The sequence below is a fragment of the Galeopterus variegatus genome, unplaced genomic scaffold (genome assembly GCF_000696425.1).
Source record: "Galeopterus variegatus unplaced genomic scaffold, G_variegatus-3.0.2 Scaffold3259, whole genome shotgun sequence".
Taxonomy (NCBI): Eukaryota; Metazoa; Chordata; class Mammalia; order Dermoptera; family Cynocephalidae; genus Galeopterus; species Galeopterus variegatus.
Window position 1 is genome coordinate 168,225 of NW_007729370.1, and position 12,258 is coordinate 180,482.

General features: G+C 41.8%; 1 pseudogene; it reads right to left on the minus strand.

Annotated features, from left to right (window-relative positions):
• Nucleotides 1–10,682: 10,682 nt before the first annotated feature.
• LOC103600191 overlaps nucleotides 10,683–12,258 on the minus strand; it is a 34,913-nt pseudogene continuing 33,337 nt past the window's right edge.

The following is a 12,258-nucleotide window of genomic DNA, read 5'->3' on the forward strand; positions in this document are numbered from 1 at the left end:
TTGGGATACTGTGGAAAGAGGGACTTTGCTATCATCACAAGGGCTGGTCAAGTCACAGCATTGATTTCCAATAAGCAGAGCATAGGAAAAAGGGCTTAAAAAGTAAAAAAGGATTTGTAATCTGCAAAGTTATGCATTGCTCCCAACCTATTTTGCTTTTTGGGGTGGGGGTAGTTTACTACCGAACTCCACTGTAAATTCCTGAGAGGTAATTCAAACTCTAGCAGCCACGGCCCTAAGAACTCTACCTCTTTCTGCTCTGTCCCAGCCATCTGTGCCCAAAACATGGGACGAGGGCTCCACTGGAGTGAAGAAAAAGTGCTTAACAGTGTGAGTAGATGGGAGTTATTTTTGCTCTCCATAAATATAAAATCAAAACAATTGTACCCTGCAGGGGCCACTTCCTTTTCACATAATAAAGGCCAACTCTGTTTTCATGCTCCATAATTGTGGGCAGAGGTCAGAACCTGGAGTAATTAAACGTGAAGTCCTCTTGCTCTGCCCTCGGGTGTCCCCTGCTAAGGTGCATCCCAGCACACGTCGTTGGTTCTACTAGCCTTGCACGTGGAAGGGACGGGTGGGGTGGGTAACTGTCATGGGGGCCTTGAGGCAGGGTGAAGGATTAGGAATCTGCCTTGTCATTCTTTACCAGTGAGTCTGAGCAGATCTTCTGTGATGAGTGTGGCAGGTTGAATGCTGGCTGATCTGCCCTCCTCATGACCACCTAAAACTGTTCAGACAGATGGAAATTCTTCCCCTGAAGGAAGGTAGGAGCCACATTGACTGTGCCTAATGTGCCAGTCACAGTAATATCTATCCCCTCAGACTTTAACAGAGAGAAATCAGTGCACAGAAGCAAGAATGTCCCATCTGGGGCTTTGGAAGTGAGCAAACAACAGTCTGGCCTCTGGCTTGGGGAGATGAGGGCGAAGAAGAGAGAAACATTTTACTAGCAAATTTGTAAGTGGTTGCCAAGATGGGGGAAAACAAGACTAATAACCCGAATGGGGACTGTTCTTCTCCCTGTCCCTTAAAACTCAATTTCTCCTCCAGTGTGGTGGTTTCCCTTGTTAGTGAGGGATGTAGAGAGAATTCAGTAGAAAATACATGAGCACCTTTTACATTTTTTTTAAAAGAAAATTTCCTTCTTTAATGACAGCTCTCTTGCCTTTTCCAAGAGTTGTTACTTTCTATTCCAGCTAACTTTCTGCATTAAAAATTTAGGAAATTGGCCTTACTAAGAAAATGTAATAGTTAATTAAACCAAAGAATTAATTTTTAGTATTTTTATAAATAAAGGGAATCTTCTCTTTGGAAGTTGGTTGTTAATAATTATGTGGCTGGTGCCCAACATGAAAGAACATTTTTGAAAAACAAAAGGGCTACAATTTTTTTTTTTTAAAAGATGACCGGTAAGGGGATCTTAACCCTTGACTTGGTGTTGTCAGCACCACGCTCAGCCAGTGAGCGAACCGGCCATCCCTATGTGGGATCCGAACCCGGGGCCTTGGTGTTATCAGCACCGCACTCTCCCGAGTGAGCCACGGGCCGGCCCCAAAAGGGCTACAATTTAATCACAATCTCCACCTTGTTTTTTCAAAATCTGTAGTTATCTGCTTTTGCAACCACAGCTTTCTTCTTGTTCCTTAAAACTTGGGTCTTTCAAGTCCTCCCGCTATAATGGTGTGGGTGCTAACCACTGCAAAATGGGCTTCTTTTCCATTTGAAAAAGGAGGCAAGTACTAAACTGTTTCCCCCTTAGCACTGTATTACTTCAGAAACAATAAAAGTATCATTCATTAAAAAGACTGTCAATGAAGTATGTGATGGACCAGAATGGTTTTCTGAGAATCCTTCTAGCTCCATGACTAAACTCCCTGTGAGTGGCTTTACTCTAAACTCAAGATGTTAAACCTGATAAACTGATTGGAGAAGGGTAAGGTAAAATCCCTTCGTATATTGGACTGCCTTTTAATCATTTACTGTTGCTTTGTGTTGCTTTGCCCCCCACAGATTTGTCACCCCACTTCCCCTGGGTGACAGAGATGCAAAGGATTACTCAAAGCACATCTCTTCTGAGCAGTGAGAAGCCCTGAGGTGGTTAACTTTCCCGGGACCCTCCAGCAAGAGGCATCCCTTCTTTGGGAGAATTAATACCAAATTGGGGTTCTCTTCCTGCATTTATTTTCCAGACCAGGAAGTTACAGGAAGAGAACTTATATATTTGAGCTGGTTTTAAATTTCCTGGCATCAATTTAAGTTTTACGTAGATAACAAATGTTGAATGCTAACATTTTTCCTAAGGAGTCAAAACTTACTTGGAATGTGGCATTAGCTAATACATTTCTATAATTAATCACTTAGTTGGTGGGAACTTAAGAAATAGGGGCATTGTAGTAAAGGGATACATTTGGGGATGATTAAGTGTGCACTTGGCTCTTCTATGATGAAAGGCCTGGACAGAAAGGATGGGCTGAGAACACGGGGGGTCCCTGGGTCTTCTCAGAGCTAGGGTCATTCTGGAAGACTAAGGTGTGAGCCGGCCTTTAATGAGCCCTTTCCTTCCTCCTTGAGGGCAATGATGAGGCTGACTCACAGGGTCAAGGCTAGTCTGGGTAGGCCTTGGAGGTGGGTGACGGTGATCCTAAATATTCCTATTCTACTGGGTTCTTATGAAGATCAAATGAAATAATGTATCTGAAAGAGACTCACTTTATTGTATATGTGAAAGGGTTAGTCATTATCCCAATACCATCAGGACTCTGATGTAGGATAAAGTTTATTTTACTTTATTTTAATTTTTTTTAAAAAGATGACCAGTAAGGGGATCTTAACCCTTGACTTGGTGTTGTCAGCACCACGCTCACCCAGTGAGCTAACCGGCCATCCCTATATGGGATCCAAACCCGTGGCCTTGGTGTTATCAGCACCGCACTTTCCCGAGTGAGCCATGGTTCAGCCCCATAGGATACAGTTTAAAATAACTGAGTCCATCCAAACAAAGGAAGCAACTTCTAATATTTTTTCACAACACATTTATTCCCATTTTGTTTTTGTCCTCAAAGGTACTAAGGTTTTCCATGTGGGTACTCAAAGGTACTAAGGTTTTCTTGACATTAGTGGATACTCCAAAATACGTAAGTGCCTACCAGTTCTGAAGCAAGGATTTTGCCATATCAGAGGTGAAACAATGGTAATTTTACACTGGAATGAAGAGTCATAAGGCAGAATGGAGACAAATACGTAAGTGCCTACCAGTTCTGAAGCAAGGATTTTGCTGTATCAGAGGTGAAACAATGGTAATTTTACACTGGAATGAAGAGTCATAAGGCAGAATGGAGAGGGAAGGAGTGTGGAGAGGTTGGCAAAAGGCTTTGGCACGAGGAGGCAGTGTGTGCTATCTTAAAATTCAGGGCTTCTGGCCACCTTCTCTGAAGGCACAAGGCTACTCTTTGCCAGCCCCTCATCACAGTGGTTGCGGTAGTGCAAACAGTAAGTAAATTAGGATTATAGCTATTCAATGCTTTGGGGCATGACCTGGGTAGAAGGAGGCAGAGTGAAAGCTGGATAATAACTCAGTATTTATTTTGATCAGAGGCAAGCCTAGTCTAAGGATATCACATTTCTATATTCAAGTACTAGATCAGAATGATTGCTGGGGAGAGATACCTCTTTCCCTTCTTTTATTTTAGTTGTCCAGATAGTGCCAACATATGAGTTTGTGGGGCTGATGGCTGACCTTGACCTGATAACCATGGAATGTGAAACCTATTTTCCCTAACAGTTGAAACTGGTGGCCATAGGCTGCATCTGCCCACAGACAGCTTCTCTTTGGTTTGCACTGTGTTGGCCAAGAATTTGAGTTAGTTGTCAACACTTAAATGTAAGGCAATAACATATTTCCAAGTCAGAAGATCTAGCAGCCCTGAGCCTGATCTCTGTGTGGTTCAGACTGTCTAGAGCTGAATGTGGGTCCACCTTCAAAGGGGGCATGTGTTCTCCAGTTCAACACAATCTCCACCATTCTATAGTGTCCTTCTTTTTGCCCAATCCTCATTGATTATTTACAGAACTGGCTGGCCCTTAGGAAGGCATCTGTATTTGTAATCTCTGCTATATACCATTAGGAAACTTCTATTTAAACATGAAATAAAACTTATTTGGTTCCAAATCATACAGCAATACAGTAGAAACATTCCAAGGGGATGAAGATAGAGATTTGCAGGTTGCCTCATGTCAAAGACCGGGAGTCAAGGCTGTACATTTTTTCCTAACTCCGTGCATTTCTTTCTAGTCCTTATGGGTTCAGATTCTAAAGCCTATTTGAAACCAAGGTCTGAGCAACCTTCTGATCAACCACCTCATAGGAGTTCCCTAAGGGGTGTATGGCCACTCTCTTTCAGATTTCTTTTGATGTTATCTGCATACTTGGCTAATTAGGTTAGCTTTTGGAGTACTAAAATCTTAGAAAGAAAAGATGCTTTCTTATTTTAACAGTGAGTGGGCTTGAAAAAAATCGTACAGCATTATGAAATGGTTTTGGCAAAGCTCAGAATAATTTGTGCAGTTAATAAACTCTCCACAGCTCCCCTTCTTGTTTCTTGACTCTTGGGAATACAGTCACATTCTGATCACAACCTTGTGTGCCTATGAGTTCTTCACAGCGAAGAATCAAGCACTTGTTCTGATAAGGAAATTAGAGTTACTTAGTTAGTGCTGAGGACAAAATTATTTTCACTACTACTGATCACATAAGAATTCCATCTTTGGACCTACATGCTATGATTTTAGAAGTTTCCACCAAATGATACTTGCTAGTTAAATGCAGGTTTATAGTTCTGGTAAGTCGAGTGGTAAACTTGTCTTTGTAACATAGAATTTATCATTTTACAGTAAAGAATGTATAAGAATATTCGGCCTATAAACATATCTGTTAACACTTTTTAGATTTAAAATACCCAGGGTGACTCTTCAAGTCTCTTATTTCCATAGTACTTTGAAAACACACTGGTAATGATAAAAGGAGTAGCTGTTGCGATCTTGATCCTCTTGTAACAACCATTCCATCTTATCTGCATTTCCACCCTTGCTGTAGAGGGTTAATTGAAAAGATAAACATCAAAACACTTGCTTAAAAGAGGCATAGCCCTTTGTTTGGTGAGCAGGAATTGCTGATAATATTAACATTTCCTATCTGGTAAAATACTGTATTTTAAAAAACAAGCTACAATGTATAAAACCAAGGTCATTTCCCACAAAATGTTCATGTTCTTTGTGATTATAAAACACTGCATCTTGTAAAATATTTAAACCAAGGTCATTTCCCACAAAATGTTCATGTTCTTTGTGATTATAAAACACTGCATCTTGTAAAATATTTCCAGTTCTGTTAACTTGAGAAGTTGAATACTAATGCTTATTATACAAGTGTCATGTCTCAGAATTGTAGAAGCCTAAGCAGTATATATTTTTTTATTTGGAAAATTAAGTTATAATTATTATTGTATTTAAGATTACATTTTGCCACAAGACATTACCATTGTGATTCTCAGATCCACAACAAAAGTTATAAAACATGAGATCGTCTTCAAAAAAAGGAACTATTTACAAAACAGGATCCGTTTTGATTACTGGTCTTATGACAGATAAACCTTTTAAAGCATGTATATCATTGGATATGGGCTTTTTCAAAGTCAGTCATCATAAGCAAACCAAGTTGGTCTCAAATACATTTTATACTTTCTCTATTGGTGTGCATTACTCGACGATACAATTAATACCTAAAAGTGCTAATTTCACTTTATTATTGACTTTGGGTTTGACAGGTTACAACAAAAAAGACACAATGGAAAAATTCCGATATGGAGGAATCCCCACAGGTATGAGGAACAGGGGGAGTCTGTGTGCTGCTCGTAGGGTTACTTTCTTAGAGAAAAGAAATTTCCAGTTGACCCGTGTGTGCCCAGCCTATGCTCCAAAATGATCCACATTTTCATTCATATTCATGAATCCTGTTCTGTTTCCCACTCATTCGTATGCACAAATTCTTTCCCAAGTTCACAAAGGTCAATGTTACGGCTGATGTTGTCAACAGAAATTCTACAGTCATGAGAAAAAGCAGCACCTTGTCCACATAAGTTCATGGAATTTTGCTCCTTAACATGCTATTAAAGCAAAATGCACATCTTTAATGGCTTTCTTTCACCTACAGAATTCTGCTTATAGCTAATAAACAGTCGCCAAATGGGGTGATTATAAAAAGGAATGGCAAGGCTTTGTAGTCACAATTACATTCAGAAAAAGCCTTACACAAGTCTGTGAATACCCACCAGGCACTGCGCCTGTGGTTCAAATGTCAGCCTTAGACAACAACAGGCCAGCTACAGGTAGAAAACAGCCCCTTTTCACAGGGCACCCCCCATGCCTCACAAAAGTCAGTACTGTCCATTCATGTTAATTTGTCTTGAAATGATAACATGTTCATTTGAAAAAAGTTCTGACTAGAAAAGCCTTCAGCGATAATACAACTCTTCCTAGTCTTAGGACTCTCCATACCTATCTTTCACATACCCTTTATTTTTCTCTGAGGAAATGAATATTATTCACAGTATTTTGCTGCCATTCTCAAGGTATTCTCTCCCATTTATTTATACAATTCTTGCCCCTTTTCTCTGAGCCTTCTGAAGTGAATGCTGCACTTCCATTTTCTGGTGGAGTCTGATGAAGGGGAAGTGGATTCAGCAGGGCTGCTTTCAAAAGGGTGGCTGAGTGTGACACCAGAGACAGCAGACTTAAACTTGAGTGATCTTGAAACTTAACGGAGGACATTTCAGTTTCACAAATCTTTTGCAACATACACATGACTATCTCTTTGAAAAGTTTTCAGAAAGCTCAAGAACTGGAACATGGGCCACTCTATTGAAAACTTTCATCTGCAACATGGTTATGACTGGGCAAGGAATTGTCTAATGAAGGGCACCTTGTTGTGCATGGAGCTGCTGTCAGGCACTTTGCAACTGGCACGTTCCTGGTCAGAAACACACTGCTCTCTTCCTGACACTGGCTTTTGCCAACCAAGGGAGGAAAGTTTCCAGCAAGTGAGGTGGAGAGAGGACCATGCCTGCTAGGGATCAACCACTAGAGGTGTGCACAGCATCCTGGCGCCCCTGGCCAGAGCTGCATCCCTTGAAGTAGCTCTCTCCTTGCTTTAGGCAGCTGCTTCCAGCCAGAGAACCTGGGAGGTGCTCAGGGACAGTCACCGCTGGCTGAGTGGCACCAAGAAGATGAGCTGGAGCCAAGTACTCATAGGCCTCTTTTATCGCCTCCCTGACCCCCTTGCTACCCTGCTCTTTTCTCCAATTTTTCACACTGTCTCCCACCAACTGGGTGCATGTCCTCTGGGAAGGACTAAGGCTTAAAACCACTGCCTGATGAACACTCTTTGCTTTGCAGCTCTCTAGAGAGTGCTCTGTCAGTCACTATGAAATGCCTTCTTAGGAGAGAGACATGAGAAACCTCTTCTGAAGGAAAGGGTATCAATGGAGAAAAAACCCAGAAAGCTACAACACGCCCTATTTAGAAGTAGTTTGGGACCAGGATCTATTGCATTGCCACCTCTTTTGCACAAACAGGCCTCTGAGCTCCCTGTGGGGGACAGGGCTCCAGTTAAGCAGCCACCTTCCTCCCTCTTCTCTGTCAAATGAAGACATAAGAAGAACTTGGTTCCACAGAGATGGTATAAAATGAAAGTGTGGCTTCATTTGGCACTTCATTTAGTTCCAAAATATAACAAAATAACTACTTGAAAAAAATAACTTTTATAATCAGTGGCTGTATATTGCAATTCATAGCTTTCCGGGTGGCTTGTAAGAAATATAATCCCTTTTCTTCAAGGCCAGCTAGGTGTAGTTTGGTGGTCTCCTAGTTCTTACATGCCTTGGTACAGGAGTGGGTGTCTGTGTGTCTGGGAAAGTACTGAGAGTCTGTCCACCTGTGGAAGCCAGAAAAGAAGTACACAGAGTCCCGTGCTGGTTGGCAGAAAGGAGCCCCCACATGGGCAGGCGATGCAGAAGAGTTTGTATGAAGAAGGCTTTAGAAAGGAGAAGAAATCCCAGGGAAGTTGCATTCAGCTCTACAGTTCTGCTTATACCTGTGCACTGGCTAAAACCCAGGAAAGCACTAAGCTTTGCTTAGAGCTCAGAACTACTCATGGGCTGTATCTTTGGGGGTGAGAGCCACAGGGTCTTGCTCCAGGACTGCTCCATAGCAAGTCTCTCTCTCTTCGTATTCTGAAGTTCTAGGAAGGGGCATGAATCTAACCCCTCATTACTTAATTTTTTTTTTTTTTTGATTAGTGACTTAATCCAAGGATCAAAGGCCAGCGTGCTTTGCTGAAGAGAAAAACATCTGGTCCAGGTTGCACCCTAACTACCAGTTAAGTCCACGGTGAACTTGCTCAAACTGTTGCTCAGCCTTGGCCTCCCTGTGGCTGCTGGCAACCTGCGCATTGCTCATGGCCTCCTGGACCAGGCCAGAATGTCATCTCATGGCGGTGCTGCTGTAGGTGAAGTGACGGGACACCAGGAGGAGATGCTGGGGTAGAGGAAGCAAACACATGTCTGCATTTTAAAAATGCCCTTTCCTGGCTAACCTTGTAATTACTAAAACACACAGCACTGGTGGTGCTGTGGCTAGTACTGACTGGTAATCTTGATGTGAAATTAGACAAAGTTTATTTTCTTTTCTCTTGAAATAAGTGGGGGTTTTTTTATTTAAAAAAATAAATTAAGGAAAAAACCAGGATCTCTACCAAGGAATAATTTTTTAAGAATCTTTGAGAGTTTAAAAATAAAATTGCCAAAATATATGAGTGCACAGATTGTGGATGTTGCACTGTAGAGGCTCCTTATATTTTCCTTGCTTATATAAAAAATGATATCGTATTACTAGATGACTTCTTTCTACTCTTTAAAACAAGTGTATGTACAATCTCTAAACATATATTAAACTTTCCTCTGTGCAATTTCATTTAACATTCCTATGACCGATCCTGCATCCCCCATCCCTACACAGTGCCTCCTATAAGGTGCCCTTACCTCTTTGCATAGGTATAGGAGAAATAGCTCTTTAGCAGGGCAATTGAGAGTAGGGTAGGTAGAGAATGAGCTTATTTATAGGGCTTGACAACAACTCCCTTCTTACAGCACTGCCACCCAAACAAAGAAACAGATAAGCAAAGACAACAGGTTAGAGAGCCCAATAAGTGCAACACAGTGCAAGCCCTGGCTCTACTAAATTGAGAAATTCCTATACCAACATGCATTTCCTTTTGGTGTTCTGTGAGTTCCCTTCTGAGCAAATTCTTAACAGCTCTGATATTTTTGTAAGAAAAACAAAGGTTTGGATCTTCCATTGACCCATATAATTTTTATATTGTTCATTAGCCCATCTCCCAGACACCTAAAGCATAAAACCTATAAAAGTGCACTCAGAATGGAAGTTGGTTTGTTTACCTAACATGACTTTCTGAACAGATGGGAACATGTCGGCTGTGCTCTGTTGTCTAAAGCAAACCTGCTGGGATAGTCTGGAGTTCTCCACCTTTCTGAAATCAGTCAGTAGTGGAGTTTTGAGGGAAGGACCGATGACCCTTAACATGGCTACAGTCTCCACAGACAAGCTGTAACAAACAGATCCCAGCTGCGGTTGTATCACATCCCTGAAAGAAGCATCAAGGCTTACCCAGATGGCTACAGGTGCCAGTTCTTGACTGAGCTGTGGCAGGGAGAGAGTTAGCTATGCTGCCTCTCGGGGAACAGCTTCTTATAGATCAAGCAAGGAAGACTCCCAGATGTTTCCCAATAGCGACAGTGGGATTTCCTAAATTCGGCTTGGGCTGAAGTCTGCTGGTGGTTTCTATTGCCAATCACTTTCTCAGTTTATGTCATCTGGGGCCCTCCAAAAGCAAGGAAGACTCCCAGATGTTTCCCAATAGCGACAGTGGGATTTCCTAAATTCGGCTTGGGCTAAAGTCTGCTGGTGGTTTCTATTGCCAATCACTTTCTCAGTTTATGTCATCTGGGGCCCTCCAAGCTGACAGCTCTACCATGGTTCAGTCTGGGGTCATTCTTAAAACAAACAAGACATGGAAAAGGTACTCAGAGTGCTGCACTTTCCTGCAACACATTATGATGTGTACTGCTCCAAGTCAAATGGGAAGCAGGGAAAAGGCCATTCACAATGAAAGCAGATATCGTTCTTTGTACAAATGCTACTGAATGATGTGTAGCTTATTTTTGTGTGTGTGTCAAAAAAAAAATCTCAGAAACAGCATAATTCAGAAAGTTTATCAAAATATGCTTCCTTTCTAGGTAAAATGGACTTTGTTGGTTCAATTGCAACAGAAGCCCACAGTTTTAAGACTCAGACATACAGCAAAAAAAGGTGACTTTTCTTTTGAAGAGAAAAAAGTAGTTATAGCTGCTCCAGGCTGGGTTTTCAGTAAGAGCAGTGAGGATGGTGACTTTTTTTTTTTGCTGCAATTCCACCACCAAGGTTCCTGGAAGTGCTTTTCCTGGGCTTCAGGTGCATTTTGTTCAGAAGGAAAAGCTCTTTCCAACACCTGCAGTGGAGGGCAAGGGCAAAAGTGGCCCAGGGTGCTGGCCCCTCTGCCTGGGGGCCTCTCAGTCGATGAACCTCTGGCAGGCTTTCTTCCAGCGGCAGGCAGTGCACCACATGTCTCGGTTCTCCATCCCGTACACCTTCCGGCACTTCTTGCCCTCGCCCCTGGGCTTCCTGTGAGACAGACAGGGAAGATTTGCTCAGTGGGAGGAATTCAATGGGAATTCTATGCAGAGCTTGAAATCCAGTGAAAGAGACAGGAAAAAAAATTAGGAAATATAGTAGGGGTTCTTTTTAGGCTCAGGCTTTAATATGTGCCGGATGTTTTCACGGCTACTAAACTTAGCTGTTACAGTTCGTTACTATAACCCTTAAGCTTCTGTTTGTCCATTTGTGGACATGTCCATTTGTCCATCTTCATAAAATTGAAGTAAATAAATAAACATGAGAAATATCAGGAGAAACATAGCTCTTTCGAATTTTTAAATATGTACTTTAAAATGCTCCCTTACGTCTCAAATTTCTAGTATTCTGGTTAGGGAACTCTTGGGGAGATCCTCCCTGATCTGAATTAAAAACTGTATCTTCTAGTTCATTTAATACAGAGGTTAATACAACATAGCTCTAAACAGACCTAATAATCATCATTATCTATTCTGCAAGAAAACTTACTGTAAATCATTACTCACCCCCCTCCCCCGCCTTCCTTCCTCCAATAACAAATCTTCATTTATAGTTTATGGATGGGAAAAACCATGGGAACAAAAGAAAAGGTGTTTAGTCAGTTGTGGAGAACTTTTATGGGAGATTGTATCTCTGGTTTCTCTTTGCTGTTCTCCTAGATTTCAGTTAACCCCCTTGAGGCAGGCATGTGCAGTTTCAAGCAGGTGTACCTTAGGCTGACCGTCCCTCTGGGTGGGGAGGACAGGACTGTGTGAGCGTGTTGTCTCTGCTCCCCTGTGCCCACAGGATGATGATGTGTTGGGGACACCTGGCAAATACATGGAAAACAAAGTTGACGAGGCATGTTCTCCATCTCATGCATTTATTTAGCCTTTGCCATGTGGGCGACAGTCCTTGACCATCAGACGTGAGGATGAAGTGCTTTTGTCACTGAGACCACATGTTAAAACAGATGGGGGAATGTTCATGGCAGAATTTAAATGCATCGCCAAACTGAAAGAACAGTTTAAAAATCTTCATCACTTCTTATCTGTGCCTTCCAAGTTGCCCATAATAACATATTTTCAATTGAATAATATTTTAAAACTTAGGGTATATTCTCATCTAATTAACTTAATCCTTCTAATTCCCACTTTAGAAGATGAAAAAATCTAGAGAGGTTAAGAGATCTGTCTAAGATCACAGGGCCAGTCAGTGACAACACCACAATGGAGGCCTATGCCTTTTGGTTGCTCTATTAGATCAATCACAGCCACCTAACAAATGGATTCTTGTACAATGACCCTATTCAGACCCTGGGGTCCAAACGGGAATAAAGACAAGGCAAAGAGCCTCTGAGCACATCAAGGACACGTGTCATCTGTGTAATAGTCACTGTGCACTCACAATGTGCTGTGCATACTGACAGCTTCACTTTTCACAACTACCGCCTGGTTCCCACATTATAGATAAAGA